The sequence below is a fragment of the Sminthopsis crassicaudata genome, chromosome 3, assembly GCF_048593235.1.
Source record: "Sminthopsis crassicaudata isolate SCR6 chromosome 3, ASM4859323v1, whole genome shotgun sequence".
Taxonomy (NCBI): Eukaryota; Metazoa; Chordata; class Mammalia; order Dasyuromorphia; family Dasyuridae; genus Sminthopsis; species Sminthopsis crassicaudata.
In genome coordinates, this window is record NC_133619.1 from 594,201,266 (window position 1) to 594,220,171 (window position 18,906).

The window sequence follows — 18,906 nt, forward strand, 5'->3', positions numbered from 1 at the left end:
TTACTCGCTGTGTGACCCTGGCCAAGTCACTTCACCCAGTGTGCCTCAGTTTCCTTATCTGTAAAATGAACTGGAGAGGGAAATGGTAAATCATGCCAGTGTGTTTGCCTAGAAAATCCCAAATAGGGTCACAAAGAGATGCATACTAATGAAAAATAACTGAACAACAAAAGTTGTCTGGGGCCAGACTATAAAGGATTCAAAGGAGTTTATATATGCAGAGGCGATAGAAATTTTATGAGTAGAGAATGACAAGGTCAGATCCATACATAAGGAAAATCATTTTGGCGGCGGTGTGGGAGATGGAGTAAAATAGAGAGAGACCATTCAAGACACTATTGCAATAGTTTATGTTATAGGTGATGAGGATTCTAAGTAGAGTGTTGGCCATGTGGATGCTAGAAAGGGGGAGGTAGTGATAATAATAAAATGCTTTTACTTCTGTATTACTTTGCGGCTTACAAAGCCATCTCCACAATAGCCTCCTAGGGTAGGTAACTGTGTTTTAGCCCCATTTTGCAGGTGAGAAAATCTAATCTCAGAAAAATAATTGGCTGATAGCTATGAAGTGACTAAGGTAGGATTCAAACCAAATCTGGATCCAGGAGCTCTTCCCTCCAGAGGACGCATGTTGTGGACTCTCAGGTCCAGATCTTCCCAGAGGAACCACCACTGAGCAGTTCTCAACACACCAATCTGTCTGAATTTGCATGCAAGAGGAAGGGGACTCCAAGAGCCATGATGGGATCCTCCAGCCCATCTCCCATCCCCCGAGGGGAAGGCAGCTTCTGTGACACTGGGAAGGAAGCAGTAACTTGGAATCCTGGGGCTTCACTGTGTGGTTGAGGCTCTGGCTAAGTCCACATGGGGAAAAAGAAAGGCATAGTCTTGGGTGACGAGGACCCTAAAGCGGTAGCTTAGAGGGAGCTGAGTCAGTGGAAACCAACCTCCACGTTCCTCAGGGCAGCCCTCAGGAACCAATTCCCAGCCACAGTTATAGGAAAGTGCTGACTTCAGCAGAAACAACCAGCCCGGAAGGCAAGGGAAAAAGAGGGAGGGTGATAACATGCAAGAGTAGCAATGTGTGCGGGAGCCCAGATGTCTTATTTCCCCAATTCTGTAGCCCCAGGTCCTTAGGGGTAACAAAATGATGGAGTAAAATAAGGCAGAGAGCTCATGTTCAGGAAACTGAGAATTATGAAATGGGCCTATTCAATTTTGACATGCAAAAGTGTGACAAAGCTACGGCAGAATCAAAAACGGACTAGGCTAGTCCCTGGAGCTCCAGATTTATAGATTCATAGCTTGTTAGAGTTTACAAGGTCCTCAGAGACTTTCTAGTTCATCCCCTTCACTTTGTGTATAGGAAAACCAAGGCCCAGGGTCCCTGGGGGAGGGAATTAACTTGCAGGGCACACAGTGAGCTAGTGTAAGAGCTGAGAGTTAAAACTCCTAGTTCAGTACTCTTTGGGAGAGCTGGATTTAGGTCTTAAACTCTTTCTAGTCAATTTATCTTTCCAGATCTCCGTTTTCTTATAAGCTTAAAATTTTCCAGAGGTCCTTCAGATCAATATCTCTTTTGGCTCACAGTCCCTGCCAAGAGTTTATAATTAAAGAACAGTTAAGTTTCCCCAAATGTGGACAATGTTTATAATAAGCACTCAAGATAACAAATGTATATCAGGGATAGGACAGCTTATATTCTATTCCACGAAAGAGTAAAGGACACAAATGAATCAAAGCATTTAGCAAATAAATGTAGAAAACACAGAAAAGGAGTTAGAATAGCCCACAAATAATCAAGAGGGTTTTTCTCCCTTTCTAGTGGGTCCTACTTTTCCACCAGAGTCCTAAAATCCTTCTAACCCAGCACTACTCCATGGTTTGCACACCCTTTGGAAAGCAAACCCCTTTCCTCTATTACCTACAATGTCTGATTAGATCTGGTTACACACCAGTCTCTTCTGCTTCCCCATATTGTGGCCATGGTTCCTTACTGTCCTCCACCCATTTCCTTACACATACCCTTCATCAGGGTGCAAAAGAAAGCTATGAAATAAAAAATAAAATGAGTCCAGAAAGGGCTGAGAAGGCCTGTTGTATCAAGCCTAAGGTGGCTCCTTCCTGCAGTCTTTTCTTCCAAGAATCAGAATTATAAAACTAGAACAGGGACCTCAGAGACCCTTATCGAGTCCAATCCTTTTATATTACACATAAGACAACTGAGGCTCAGTAAGGATAAATAACTATCCCAAGTTCACATAGGTAGACTCTTTAAATGTCAGGAGAATTTAAACCTTCATTCTCTGACTTTAGACCCAGTTTTCCACTGTATTATGAGACCTCCAAATCGTCTTAATGGCCTCCCAGTCACTGAAACCCAACTCTTGGAAATGCTGAGAGCCCACTCTTATCTAAACAAACAAGATAGCTCTTATCTAACCTCAGGGGCAGCCGCAGCCATTGAGATTGGACTGGGTGTTATTTTTTTGTCCTCTTAAGGGGCCAGTGGATGTGTCCATACCTTCCATTGGGAGGGAAATAGAAAAGCAAAGATTATAAAGGCTCACCACAATGAACAGAGGATAACCTCATCTTATCATCAGGAATGATCATTCTTGCCTGCCATACTCCACTGACTTATGTAAAAATGGACAAGTACCAGCATAGTACTAGCATGCAATGATGGACCAGTACCTCGCTGGATTTTGAATCAGAACACATTATTGGTGATGCTGTTCTACCACTTAATTGTGTGTGATTTGGGGCGTATTGAATCATCTATTGGAGTTTTAGCTTCCTTATCTACAGAATGAGGAGGTTGGACTACAAGTCCTAATCTCTCTTTCCTAGCCCATTGGCACCAAAGTCAAATAGAAATGGGGGCCACATATTGACTTAGTTTTAAAATATAATATTTTCTACATTTTATTATATTTTATGATGGTTAATTATTATGTTTTCTATTAATTTTGTTTAATATTTCTAAATTATTTTAATTTGATTTGGGCTTCACTGGAAAATGTTGATAGATAAGAATATAGGGGATTATTCCCTGATCAGCTTGGTGAGCCTTTGTAACCTTAAAGGGAGTGTTGTTCTTTGCGCCATGTCCCAGTTGGATGGTTGAAATGGTAGCAGGAAGTAGAAAATGCAGGTGCAGATGGAAGAGGAAGACCACTGGACCCATCTTCTAGCAGTCTTTCCTCAAGGGACACCCTGTGTCCAGCAGGAGATGGAAGACTCAGGGAAGTAGCTCATCTTAGTCTGTGGAGGCTGACTACAAAGCAGAAGCAAGAAATTAGATTGGGAGGCAGTTGGCCATTCCACAGCTGGGCATCTAGACCCAAAGACTGCCTGGGTTGAAAGCCAAGAATCTTTTTTTAATTTAATTTTTATTTTTTTATTGAAGTTTTTTATTTTCAAAACATATGCAAGAATAATCTTTTCAACACTGACCCTTGAAAAACCTTGTGTTTCAATTTTCTCCCTTCCCCTTATGCTCTCCTCTAGAGCATATATGTTAAAAATGGTAAATATATATATATATATATATATATATATATATATATATATATATATATATATATATATATATATATATATATATATATATATATATATATATATATATATATATATGTGTGTGTGTGTGTGTGTGTGTGTGTGTGTGTGTATAGTCCAAAATAGGCATACATATTGATACAATTATCTTACTGCACAAGAAAAATCAGATCAAAAAGTAAAAAAAAGAGAAAGAAAATAAAATTCAAAGAAACCACAACATAAAGAGTGAAAAATGCTATGTTGTGGTCCACACTCAGTCCCCACAGTCTTCTCTCTGGGTGCAGATGGCTCTCATCATCACAGCATCATTGGAACTGGCCTGAATCATCTCATTGTTGAAGAGAGCCATGCCAATCAGAATTGATGCATCACAATGATTTCCTGGTTCTGCTCACTTCATTTAAAGCTAAGAATCTTTAATGATAGAGTGAATCATTCTACTTTCCTCCGCCCTGATCACACCAGATCCAGTTCTTCAGGCACATTTTATAAATGAGCTTGGGGACCAAACCATATAGAGTTAGAAGAACTGGGCATATTTGTCTGGGATGGAAAGCCTTAACCTGAAATAGATAGGGACTGGTCTTGAAAATATAAAGATTCAAGTTCAAATCTTACCTGAGACATTTATTAGTTATCTGGGAGAGTCATTTAGCCTTTGTCTATCTCATTTTCAATCTGTAAAATGGGAGCAATAACCACACAAGGTTGTTGTAAGGATAATATTTGTAAACCTTAAAACACCTTCTAAATGCACTACCATTGCTGGGGCCACAACAGCTACCTTCGCGTATTTGTAGACATTTTATGTGCAAGGTGGCTCCCTGGGACAGGAGCTTTTTTTTTTTTTTTTACTTCAATTCCCCAGTGCCTAACAGAGCACCTGGCACATAGTAGGCACTTAATAAATGTTTACTATAATTGAAGATAGAAAGAGGCAAATTTTGCTTTAATATCAGGAATTCTCTCTTGACAAATTCAAGCCACCCAGAAGTAGAACAGGCTGTCTTGGAGTCAGATGAGAACTCTTCAGGTGGAGCCTTCATGAGCATAGAGGGAATTCTTGGCTAAGTATGAGTTGGATGAAATGAATCATGACAGACACCGATTCTCTGGAGAACTTCAGTCTTATTTATCCCTGTGTCCCAGAGCTTTGCTTTAGAACTTTCTCATTTTCTTTCTCTTCGGGAGAGGTTGTTCGACAGTCAGACTCACTGGATCCCTTAATCTGAATTCATTTTGGGGAGGACCCTTCCTTTGGTGGAATCCTTGGGGTCTGGCAGAGTAGAAGTATGGGCCAAGAGAACAGGGACCTCTAGAAAACTGACTCCGAGTGGAGTGTCTCCATTATTATTTGTCAATACATAATCTATTACAAACATCCTTCCCCCTTCCACACAGCTCCCCCCCAGTTTAATCTCAGCCCCAGCTCTCTGTTTCTTGCCCCTAGTACCCTTGGGGAATCCCTGGGAGGATCAGTCAGGATGGGGGCCAGCTGCAGGCTTAACTTTCCCTGGCACTGGGCTCTGTGCCCTTACCCCAGATGGCATCTCCACGAGGTGATCAGAGCTGCTAATCACCACCAGCTGCCCTAAGAATGCCCACAGCTGGGGCTGCCAAGGTCCCCTGGGGCTGGGGAAAGACTTGCCAAAGCGTCAGGATTCCTAGGACAGCATGGCCCCTGAGGTACTCTTCCCTCCCCCCCCAGTCTTATGTCTGGAGGACCCGGCCTCCAGCCCTTGCTTGAGAAAGGAACAGAGACTGAAGGAGAGCAGGGGAAGCAAAAGGAGAACAGAGAACCAGGTCATCTGCACCCAGGCTGTTCTAAGATGGCTGGAGAGTGAGGAGTGGAGGCTGTGCATGGAACTGTGCACACTCACACACACACACAGACACAATCACACACACATATTTTATATAGACTTATATGTGCATGTGCATGTATATGGATATGTATGTATACAGTTATCCTGCCCACATCATGGGAATTAAAGGTTTATCTCTACCCTCAGCATCTGGAAATTCTGCATAAATTTTTGTGGACCTCCCTTTGGCCAGAAAAAGGCTGAATTATTACAGTATTAAAAGATAAAATAGATTGATATCGCATATTTACCTATTTTATATATTTCTGAGTATCTAAACTTTTTCTGTATTTTCTGCTGACCTTTACCTGTTGTGTGCTTATCACACATATATAGATATGTAGTATCTTATAATGTGAGTATAATAGCTGCATATCATTGTGTGATGTATACAATGTCTGTGTAACATGTGTGTATAGCATGTTTGTGTGGTGTGTATATATGGACACGCAGGCCATGCATTTGTGGGAAGTGTGTAACATATGTGTGTATGTACATGTGTGCAATGTCCCTGAGACACAGAAATGCAGAATTATAGTAACCATGACAAAAATAATTCGTAATCATGCTGTACTTAAAGACTTTACAGAACGCTTTCCTCCAAATAAACCATGTATGAGAAGTAAACAAGTAACATTAGTCTCCTTTTGTGGTTGAAGAACTGAGACCCAGAGAGGGCAAATCACTTGCCTAGAATCGCAAAACTCATTCCTATCAGAGGATGGAGGCTGCATGTATGTATGTGGCACATGTGTTTGCGTGTCTGTGTCATGTATATACGATCTGTATATGTGTGTTGTGTGTTTTGTGGTCTGTATTTGCATGTTTGTGTTAAATATATATGGATCTGTAAATGTATATGGATTATATGTGTATATGTACATGTGCACACATATGTATGGATGTATGGGTATGCATATGTATGTGTATTATACATGTGTGGGTTTACACACATATAAAACTACATGTCCTAAACACTCAAAGACTCAGACAAGTGGGCAGCATATATATTTGTGTGTGTTTTTCTATAGCCACACACCCTAAATTTTCCAAGACTCGGCCCTAGCCTTGGGGCAATGCCATCCCTGCCCATTGGGGCACTTCTTCCCCTCATCGGACCCTTGAGGATTAAGATCAGAAAGCAAGGGTGTTGGGCTGGGAGTTTATCGGGTAGGGTTGCAGGACAAGTAGATGAATAGAACTGGGAGATCATTCAGACCAAACCAGTCATTTTACAGAGAAGACAGTGAATAAGGATCATAGTCAATATTCAAACACAAGTTTTCTGACTCATGATGGAGCACTCAGGGCTGAGCCAGGTGTTCCTTTTCACCTCTCCCTGGGGCATCTGGGGCTGGGACTAACAAATTCTGGAACCTCCCCCAATCCTCTATAGGAAGGGGAGAGTAAAAAGGGAAAGGAGGTGCAGGAATTTTTATGCCCACTTTCCAGATGAGAAAAGAGAGGCTCTTAGAGGCCATGTGGTTTACTCATCCAGGGTCACTCAGCAAGTTCTTTTCTTGAATACAAGTCCGGTACTCTTTGCTGAAACTTAGAATCTGGAAACATGAGAAGATTTCACAGCTTGGAAACAGATCATCCAGAACTTCAGAGCCTTGGAAACTTCAGAATCTCAGAAATTTAGAATCATAAGAAAAGAACCCTGGAGGCCCTGTGATCCAGTTCCCCACTCTGTCCTAGGATCTCTTGAAACAGCATCTTTACTAAGAGTCCTCTGACCTCTGCTTTAACTCTCCCAAGTACTAGAAGCTACCTGCACCCTTGGAATGAGTTAAATTAGGATTCATATCCTTAGTCCCATCTCCTTCACAAACTGACCCCATAATCATCCCCCACCTCTACTGTCCAGTCTCTCTCTACCCAACGACTCCCCACTTTCTGCAATGCTCTCAGCTCATCCTTAAAAATATCCTTAAAAACCCTCACTTGACCCTATGATTCCCTCCAGCTATTGTCATGTCTTTCCCAGCCAAAAGCTGAGAAGAAGCGTTGACACTAGTTCCTAATTCCTCTTCTCTCAGCTCCTTGCACACTGGCTCCTTCCCAACTCCACCACTCAGCTGAAACCCTTCGATTCCCAGGGATCTCTAAATCTGCTCAATCGGACAGCCTTTCCCTTTTCAATCCTCAGCCTTCTTGACCTCTCTGAAAACTTTGGTCTTGTTGCCCACTTTCTTCCCCTGGATTCTCTCTCCTTATAGATATCTTGATTCCTCTGCCATTTCTCTGACGTCTCCTCGACCTCTTTGCTGGGTTATTATCCATGGCACGGCTCTCTAACCCCCAAGCTCTGTTCTGGGTTCACTTTTCTTCTCTGTCTACATTCTCCTACTTGGTCTTCTCATCAGTTCAAAGAGCATCTCTACACTGATGATTCTCGAATCTGTAAATCCAGCCCCAGTCTGTCTCCTGAGCGCCACTCCCATCTCCGTGCTTCTTTGCATGAACAATCCCCCATGCCGGGAGTGCCCTTCTTCCCTTCCCCCTCTTACAACCCCTCATTATTTCCCATAAAGCTCAGCTCAAGCACTGCAGTCCACTCGTTGCCTTTCTTAACACTCCCTACTTTTAGGGGCCCTCTTCAGCTCCCTTATATTGACTTCAAGTGTGACCATAATGTAAGAATAGCTGACATTTAGAACTTCTAAGGTCTTACAAATATTATTTCACACTTTCTAAAGTGCTTTGCAAACCTGAACATGCTCCGTAAATGACATGTTTTAAATGACAATATAAATAGCATGTTCAGGTTTGCAAAGCACTTTATAGTTATCATCTCATTTAATCCTCCCAACAATCCTGGGTGAGAGGTGCTTTTATTATTCTCATTCTATGGATGAGAAAATTAAGTCTGAGAGAGAAAGATCTGCTGATTTGTCCAGAATCACACAGCTAGTAAGTGTCTGAGGTAGAAGCTGAACTCAGCCTTCCTGACTCTAAGTTTAGCCACTCAGCTGCTTAAACATAGATATGAAGGAATACACGTTCGCTCCCTCGGCCCCCAAAGAAAGTAATTTTCTTGAAGGGGGGGATTATTTCTCTCGTCTTCATTTCTCCAGTGCCCAGCATGGTATCTGGCACATTGTTGTTCAGTTGTATTCAGCTCGCTGTGACTTCTCTATGTGGTTTTCTTGGCAAAGATAATAGGGTGGTTTGCAATTTCCTTCTCCAGTGGATTAAGGGAGTCACACAGGGTCACACAGCAACTGGCTTCAGGTCCAGTGCTCCATGCACAGCAGCGCCACTTAGCTGGTGTTACTAATTAGATAATAATCATAATAATGATGTATTTAGTACCCATTATGCATCAGGCATTGTGCTAAAATTTTTATAGTTATTATCTCCTTTGATCTTCATACAATCCTGTTGGGTAGGTCATGTTATCTCCATTTTATAGATGAGAAAACTGAGGTTTAATGATTTGTCCAATTATACAGGCTACTAAGTGTCTAAGGCTGGATTGATCTCAGTTCTTCTGACTCAAGACCAGGTGCTAGTTGTTGAACCACCCAGCTGCCTAGGACATAGGCGATGTTCAATAAATGCTTTGTAGATTGATTGAGTATAAGGAAAAAGGGGGCTAGATTTGGTTAGATTGGCCTGAAGGGCCAAACTGAGGCTGCAGTCACAGGAAACAGCTCAATGTAAAGAAAACCTCCCAATAAAGTGGGACAATGACGGCTCGGGCGCTTCTGGTAAGGTGAGTTCCTCCTCTGTGGGGTATTCATCCGCTCCTGGCATTAGAACTGGAAAGGATCTCTTTCACAAGGCTGCCTCTTGGTGGGTTTTCTTAGCAAAGGGGCTGAGCTATTTGCCACTTGCTCCTCCGGCTCATCCCACAGTTGGGGCACACTGGCTTTGTGACTTGCCGGGCTCCCACGGCCAGGGAGTGTCTAGGTCTCCCTGACCCCAGGCCGGCCCTCCTAGGTGCCCAGAAAGGCTCTTCCAGCCTGCCGAGGCCGCCCCTCCATTTCACAGATGCAGGGCACTCGGCTGGTGGCAAGTGGAGGCGGATGGTCCACGTGGGGCAGGAGGTTCACGTATAGGCGGATTCTGTGTCCACCAGAGCCTTCCTTCCACCCTGAGCTTCTGAGTCTGTGGAAGGCCGGCCTCCCACTGTTGGAAGGAGAGGCAGCTTGGCTGGACCAGGCCAGGGTGGAGTCTGGGACTACTTACTGGGCACAGACACGGGAGCCCAGGCCAGCCACTAACAAGGGGCCGATTGTGCCTGAGTCTAGGCTCAGCCGCCTGCCTTTGGGGATGGGGAGAGGCTGCTGGGGTAAGGGAGTGGGGGGGTATTGGGGCAGGTGCTGGCGTTTTGTCCCTTGGGCCTCCCAGCTCCTGTCAGACACACAAAAACAACCAAATAAATCTGGGGGTGGAAACTCCTCACTCTCTCGGAGCTCCCCCTGTCTGCATCTGCCCCCCTCCTGGCAGCTCCAGGCCAGGGGAGGGAAATCTTCTCACTGCTCCAAACTAGGATTACAAGGGAGGGCTAAAACCCTGTCTCTCAGTGGGAGAGAAGCTCCATCCCCAGGACAGGGGGCACTTCATTTGCCCGTTCCCCTCTTCGTCCCCCAAGTTCTGGCCTGCAGACATTGCCCTAATTCATAAAACAGCTCACACCTATTTTTAGCCTCTTCTTTTGGGCCTGGAGGGAATCAGAGGGAAAAAGTCTGATCCTTCCTGGCCCGGGGAAAGGACAGGGACTGCCAGAGCTGGCCGGGGATCATTAAAGGCCCCGTCTCCATCTCGAGACAATCCCTCCCTCATTAAACACTCACATTCACATTCCCAGATGGTTCTCCAGGCCTTCCTTCATCCCAGGAGAGCATCTGCTCAGGACAATGAGAATGGTGGGAGGGAAGCTGGGAAATGCAAGGAAGGAAACCATTAGAGTTGGCTTGGGGATGAGTTAAAATATTACAGAATTTGAAGGTAGAATGGACCTTAGAGACCACCTAGCATAATCTCTTCATACAGGAGAGGTAATAGACCTAGAGTTAGAAGAAACTCGCCCATGGAAAGTGTCAGGACTTGGATTTGAATCTGGTTCTTGACCCCAAATTCAGTGCTTGGGGTCCCGGGGACCTTATTCTATGGGGAATAGGCTTAGATTGGAGAGATGGGATGAGTTAGGGATAAGAGGCTAGAGGGATAGACATCTGCCCCCATCCCTGTGGCTCTGACCTGACGTTCCTATTGATCTAAGGGACAGAGGGCCACAGCCAGGCCTGGGAGGGCTCTGCCCCAAGCCATTCCCTGGGGAAAAGAGTTCTCTATGAAGCAGAGCCAGGAGACAGACTGTTAACACATAACAACAGTTCTAAGGATGAAGTGTCCCACTGGGCCAGAGCCAGGGCCGTCCATCTGGCCCCCATGCATTTCCCTGGGAATAGGGAAAGGCAGATGGGGGGGGGGGAGCCTTGGGGAGCCAGAATGGGCTGGGGTCAGGAAAGGGTTAGGAATGCCCTGATGCTACAGAGCCCAGGGCACGAAGGGTGTGAATTCCTCCTAGGACAGTTAGTGCTACTCACTTAAGGGCTGGCTCCCCTCCATTGCCCCCTGCATCACCACTGGGGCCCAAGGGGAAGGGTGGGGTGGGAATACCATCTACTGCTCCACCCTCACCCCCTAACAGGACCCATCCCATGACCAGAACAGGAGGGAGGAGGCTGATGACGGTCATGATGGAGAAATCCCAAGGTTCTGGGACAGAGCTGGGGCAGTCACAGGGGCTCTCCTTCATCATCCATTTTCCGAGCAGAGTGAAAATTTTCAAAGCCTTTCATTGCAAGCAGCCCTGTTTACAGAACAGGAAACTGAGGCTTAGAGGGAGAGAGAAAGGGAGTTGCCCAGAAGTTGTGCTCTAATATCCAAAGCCAAGTTTTCTGATCCCCAGATCAGTGGTTTTTTCCAGTGCACTCTTCCCCCTCCCATAATCCCAGATCCAGCCAAATTGGCTTTCTCTTTGTTCCTCACAGACAACACTCCATTTCTCTTTGCACTAGCTGTCCCCCATGCACAGAACGCTTTCCCTCCATACTGCTACCTCACAAAACCCCTTCTTTTGAGATCCAGTGGAAGGATGACCTCCACATGGAGTTTTTCCTGATCCTGACCACCATCATCCCAGTCCTTCAGGCTCCCAACCTATAGGAATCATCCTGGACTCCTGCCTCTCGGCCAACACTATCCGACCTGTTGCCAACATTTGTCAAGGTTATCTTTCCAATATTTCTCCAATACGCCTGTCTGGCCTCTGACTGCCCTCGCTCTGGTGAACAGGTCCACAGCCCCTGAAATCTGGGCTATTGCAACAGATGCTCATGAGTTAACCTGCTTCAGATCTCTCCCATTCAGCCACCAGAGGGACTTTCCTAAAGTGAAGGTCCATCATGTCAACCTCCCTCTCCCCTACTCAATAAACCCCAGTGGTTTCCTGTTGCTTCCAGAATTAAATACAAAACGTTCTGTCTAGTGTTCGTAGCCTTTTGCAACCTAGCTGTCTTACTGCTCCAGTCTTATTACACCTAACTCTTTGATATGGATTCTTCAGTCCAGTGATACTGGCCTCCTGGCTGTTCCTGGAACAAGACTCTCCCTCTCAGGCCTGGCTATTTACTCTGGCCCATGCTTGGAATGCTCTTCCTCCTCATCTCTGCTTCTGGTTTCCTCGGCTTCCTTCATATTCCAGCTAAAATTCCACTTTTCTATTCAAAGCTTTCCTAGGTTTTTTTTCACATTTCTATCTTCTCTCTGAGATTATCTCCAATTTATTCTATCTATGGCTTGTTCATCATTTGCAAGTATGATTTTTACCTTTCTTTGTATTCCTAGTGCTTAGTACAATAGCTGCCACACAGTGGGTGCTTAATAAATGCTTGTTGATGACTCAACCCACTGCTATTGCTCTCCACTTGAAACATCCCTATATTTAACTACTTTATAATTATTTGTCATTATTCTTTCTGGCTATTTTGTATTAACTTACATATGTGCCTACTGTTTGTCTCATCACAATTATGTTAAATTCCTCTCAAGTAGAGGATGCCACATTTTATTTATTTATGTCTCCTTTATATTTATTGCCTCATTCTTTATATTTGCTTGCCAGCACAATACCTGGCACAGAGTAGGTGCTTAATAATAAATAAAAATAAAGGTCTATTGATTGATTGACTTTGAGTAGGAACTATTTAAGTCTAGACTGAGGTTTACAGAAGCCTGAACTCAGGCAGTCACTTTGGATAACTCTTCCAGCCTCTGAAGACCCTCTACCCCCTACTCACTTGGCACTAGAGTTGGGCTGATAAATGAAAAGGAGGCACCTGACTCTTTTCCATCCTTCCCCACAACCTTCCAGGATCCCATTTACTCTAAAAACCATAAATCTTTATTGTGTCGTGGGGCAGTCCTGCTCCCTGCCCACCCCCCGTTTAGCCCAACCAGAACATAGTGTCTGTCTCCCCATCCCCTGATATGTCTGCCTGTGTCCTGGGAGCACATGATTGGGGCATAGAGGGAGTCACTGGGAAAAAAGCAGTGTCCAGCCTCAGAAACGGGAAATGAAAGAAGCCTCTTGGAAGGGGAAGTGATGTCATGGTGGAGAATCAAAAGCCCATCTACCCTCTTGTTTGACCATGGCTAGACTTCTTCCCCATCCCAGCTGTCCTAGGGCCAGCCCTGCTTGGCTTTCTCAGAATCTGATACCAAGGCTAAGTGTGTGCTGAGGAGGAGTGGGAGTCCCAGAAGTGGAGAAGGGCAGGTTGTTGGCCAATGGAACAGCCTCCATCCATGCTTCCGTGACTTGGGCTCTTTCCTCAGAGACCTCATGACTTGCCTGCTCCAGAAATGTTTAAAGAGCTTTCCAGAGGGGTTGATAAGTGTGCACTGAGGAGGGAAGACCACATGACTCGTGTGACTGACTCAGATGAAAAACTAATTATTTGTGACAGTAAGTCTGTGAGGGAGCAAAGGGATGATTGTATCAATAACTGAATGACTGATGAGTGTGAGTGTGTGAATAAAAGAATTACTGAGTAAGCAAGTGAATATATGTGTGAATAACTGAATTATTGGGTGACTAGGAGAATGTGAGTGTGTAAATTAAGGATTTATTGAGTGAGCAGGTGTGTGTGTGTGTGTGTGTGTGTGTGGTGTGTGAATAACTGAATTACTGAATGAGCAGTTAAATATAAGTGTATGAATAAAGGAATTACTGAGTGAATATATATGTGTGAATAACTGAATTATTGGGTGACTAGGAGAATGTGAGTATGTAAATTAAAGGATTTATTGCATGAGCAGGTGAGTGTGTGTGTGTCTGTGTAAATGGTACGTGTATGTAAGGATGAGTGAGTGGAAGAGCTATGAGTAGGAGTGACTGGTTGGGTCAGAGTGTGAGTTCTTGTGGGCCAGAGAATGTATTGATGATTGATAGTGTGTGAAGATGTGTGTCTGTATGTGACTGAATCTGTTTGCAGGTGATTATAATGCCCAAGTGAGTAAATGAGTGAAGCAGTATGGGAGTGACTGACTAAATGTGTGAGGGAGGGAGTGCTAATGACTGAGCTGATCAACGGTGTATCACTGAGTATGACTGACGTGTCTAGGAGAATGTGTGTGAGGATGTGTCAGTGTGACTTGTGAGTGTGTCAGTGAGTGTAGGAATGACTAGGAATGAGAATGGATGGATGGATGGAATGGTGAGGCAGCAAAGTGAAGACTTGGATTCAGAAAGACTTGAAATCCTTCCACTTAAATTTGTGGTCTTGGTGAAATCACTCAATCTACAGTTTCCTCATTTGTAAAATGAAGACACTGGATTCAATGACTCTTAAGATCCATTCCAGTTAATGATCCTGTTAATGAATTAAGTAAACAAGCCACCCTCCCTGCAGAGGCGCTTGGTCCTGTCTCTACCCCTTATCCTGGCCAGATGTGGGTACATCAACCCAAGCAGGAGCTGAGGCCTCAAGTTGGGGACTGAACAACCTGAGCATATCATTATATATCATGTCATATCACATCCTATCATATTAATTATATAATACATTCATTAGCTACCTCCAATTGTAGCTCTTTTCTGTTAGGTGTTTCTGGGCTTTGGGATTATAAGCACAGGTGAAATGACCCAGGGCCTCCATCCTAGCACAGAGAGGCTCCCTAGCATGAAGAGGGTCTAGAGGGATGGCATGCTGGCACAAGAAGGCATGTTGGCCCCAGAAGGGGCTCAGAGAATGGCACAGAGAGGGCGTGCTGGTAGTCAGAAGCAAGGTGCCCCTGCTCTCCGTTTTGCTGAGAGAAGAGCCAGCCCACCTGAATAAAGGGTGGCTGCTTTCACCACTTTTAGAGTGGCAGTGATCCCACTCCCACCCCCAAGCTCTTCCACGTCCCATGAGGTAAGGTTCCCAAGGTCCAAAGTTTCTTGCACTCATAGATTGTGACTGGGAGAATGGAGGAAGCATAGAATTAATTCCGAAGGGCAGGTTTGGGGTGGGAGGAACTATAAAGACCTCTTACCACTCCACCCCCAGAAGGCTTCTCAAGCAGACCCAGGAGGGGAATCTAAGCATCCCATATCCCAGATCCCCTTTTCAACCTCCTATTCCCTTTTCTACAGGAACAGAGAAGTTGCTGGGCTGGGGTGGGTTCCCCAGGAAGATGGTCTGGGGGCTCCCAAGATTGCATCTCCATCTAGTGGAATACTTGGGAATTGCCTGGGTGGGGAGGGGATAAAGAGAATAAAATCCTTCCCATTCCTTCATTCCTTCTGCTTATTGCAGAGTCAGGAAGGGCAAGAAGAGATCTGGGTTCTAGAGCTGGACTGGGGCTGGCTCAGGATTGTCTACTCTTCCTGGTCCTTGATCCCTCCACTTGGAGTGGAGGGGGAAGCTCTCTTCCTTTACCCCAGAGGAAGGCATCCAGCAGAGAATCAGAACCTCAGAACCTGAAGGACCTTAGGGACCATCTAACCCAACCTCTTTGTTTTATAGAAAAGGAACTGAGGCACGGAGGAAAGGAAATAAGGAGAGCTCTTTTTCTTGGAAGATCTTTCCGCTCTGCAACTCACAGATCCACACCCTGGAAACACTTTTGCCTTTCCCTCTCATTGTAAGGGTACTCCCAGAATTTCCATTTAAAGAAGACATTAGACAACAGGGAAATATGTTTTGCATGACTTCACATATGTAACTGACATCATATTGCTTGCCTTCTCAATGGGTGAGGAGGAGCTAGAGGGAAGAAAAGAATTTAGAATTCAAAAATTGTTTTAAATCAATACTAAATAAATAAAACACACCAAAAGTGGAGAAAAACCAAAAAATAAATAAAGAGTGCACCGCAGCCAGCCATCTCTCCATGTCCCAATAGGCTATATTCCTCTGAATTTCTCTATCATATCCCATATTCCAACTTCCTTTTATGTGTTGTCTTTATTAGAAGGTAAGCTCCTAGAGCAATTTGAAACTCTGCCCAAAGGGCTATAAAACTGGTCTAATCCAGTAATACCACTACTAGGTCTGTATCCCAAAGATATCATAAAAAGGAAAAAGGGCCCATGTGTACAAAAATATTTATAGCAGCTCTTTTTTGTGATGGCAAAGAATTGGAAATTAAGGGGATGCCCATCAATTGGGGAATGGCTGAACAAGATGCAGTAAATGGTTGTAATGGATACTTTAAGAAATGATGAGCAGATGGATTTCAGAAAATCCTGGAAAGATTTATATGAACTGAAGCTGACTGGAGTGTGTAGAATCAAGAGAATGTTGTACATAGTAACAGCAACACTGTGCCATGATCAGCTGTGACAGACTTAGCTCAGCAATGCAATGATCCAAGACAACTCCAAAACACTCAGAGTGGAAAATGCTATCTACCTCCAGAGAAAGAACTTCGGAGTCTAAATGCAAATCGGAGCATAATATATTCATCTTTTTTTGTTTTTTTTGTTTTTTTCTTTATTGTGGTTTTCCCTTTTGTTCTGATTCTTCTTTCACAACATGACAAATGTAGAAATACATTCAATATGATTGATTATGTGTAGCCTATATTAGCTTGGTGTCTTGGGAAGTGGGGGAGGGAAGGGAAGGAAGAAGAAAAATTTGAAACTCAAAAAAAAAAATAAAGGTTGAAAACTATCTTTACATGCAATTGGGGGAAAAAATAAAGTACTATTAAGAACTAAAAATAAAGTAAGCTCCTTGAAGGACAAGGATTCTTTTTTGCTTGTGCTTAACATGGTACATGGCAAACAGTAATCACTTAATAAATGCTTGTTGATTTTGATGGAGCACACATAAACTGTCACATGTGCATGGATAATATACACAAGTTTGCAAAGGCATGCCCTCATGATATTTCTCATCCTTGTATATGTGGGTATCTGCTTCTAGTTGGATCTGAGTTGGGGCTGACTAATTCGCTTGCTTCCTTCCTTCACCATCAGTCAAGAAATGATGTCAAGCAATGTTCAGTACTCTTGCAATATCTGAGAGGGAATTTTTCTCCAGGGGTATGCTAGTAAATGTTTAACTACCTGCTCTCTGGGGAAGGAGTAGGAATTGTCAACTAGACACACTTTTAAGTTTAATCTGCATTATTATCATTTTCTCACTCAAGTAGAAACAATTAACAAAACAATAAATCAAGTCCTGATTTTGTAATATTTTCTGATTTTCAAGGTATGAATGCTCACATTGAAATTTTAACAGTTTTTTGGTATGAGCAGGCTTTGGTATACCCCTTAAAATTATCTCCAGCCTCCTTCACCCCTTACAATTTCCAACCCCTGTACCCTGTTCCTCAGTTTTTTTTACTGAGTCAGAATCAGGGCTGCTGAGCTGTGAGGACAGGAAGACAACAACTGCCTCCAATGCCCTTGAGATGGTATCCATTTCTCTCCCACTTTGAGGCTACTTACAGGGATGAAATAAAAGGAAAGGAAATAAAAAGAGGAAATAAAAGTCTTTGGATCAGTCAGTGTTCCCTAAATAATTTATTAGACAGTGAGTTGAGTGTGTAGAGGGGAGACGGCAAAAGAATCAGATGAGACTTTGTTGTGTTATTCATTCGCCTTGATAGCATTTATTAATTAACCAAGCATTTATAAAAGCACCTTCCTGATACTGGACATTGTATTTAGTGCTGAGAAAGACAACAGAGTTGAAATGAAATGAGGTTCTGTCCTCCTGGAGCTCGCAAACCAGTGGGAAGATAAACTAGTGTAATGGTCTGGGTAAGAGGTGATAATAGATTGAACCACTGAACACAGTGGGAGCTGGAGGAATGGAGACATGGGAATACAGAATTGAAGAGACTTGGTAACTGGATGTATGCAGTATGTGAAAAGGAAAGTTCATGGATGACAGCAAGACCGGGTGATAGAAGGATGGTGGTACCCTTTGTCAGAAATAGGGAAATTCAGAAGAGAAGCAGGTTTGGAGGGGAATTGGATGTAGTCACAGCCCATTTGTCCTTGGCTATCTGCAACTTCCCCCTGAAAAATGACAAGTGTGTGTTTGAGGTGGAGGGAATCATTTCCTCATTAGCCACTGCTCAGAGTGCAGAGTCCACCATTGAGGGGTGCCAGCTGTAAGCACAAGGTGAAGGAGAGCAGATGAGGGAATACAGAGATTGGGAAGACCACCAGGAATTTTGCCTGTGGAATGTCTGGGAGGAATCAGCAGCTCACATCTCATGCTACTTCAGAAAGCTAGAGAAGGATGGGAAGAATGTAGGGGGGGGGGGAGTGTTTAAGGAGGTGATGTAGGTAGTTGTGTTAGTTGGGAATTGATTGTAATGTTCCATGGTGGTCATGTCACAGCCCCCCAGGGGACCATGGGGCCATGGGGGATTTTGGAAATTACTGATCTAGACCACATTTCTCCATCTTTCCTACAGAATAACATAAGAGAGTCTGCAAAAAGCTTTGTGGAAATCTAGGTAGCTATACCAACAGCATTCATCTAATTTGCCAGCCTAAGAAAGTGAGACTCTGAACTCAGTCTTCCAAAACCAGGCTGGCTCTGTGTCCCCCTCAGATGTCTCTTCTCTAATGTCCCCATTCTGGTTGTTCCTTCTACCTTAACGATCAGTGATTAGTGCCCCAGTTTCTTTTAACCAATTAACACCGATTCACTTTTACAAAAGAATTATTACCATGAAGAGTTAGCAAGAACAAAAGTTAGAAACACCCTCCCCCCATACTTTGGCATGTACTTTAATATATTTTCTAGGAATTTAATATATTTATATTTAAATATATTAGTATTTAATATATTTACAGCTCTGCAACTCACAATCCACACTTCTGCCTTTCCCTCTCATTGTAAGGGTCCTCCCAGAATTTCCATTTAAAGAGGACATTAGACAATAGGGAAATATGTTTTGCATGACTTCATCTATGTAACACAGAGATTGGGGGGACCACCAGGAATTTTGCCTG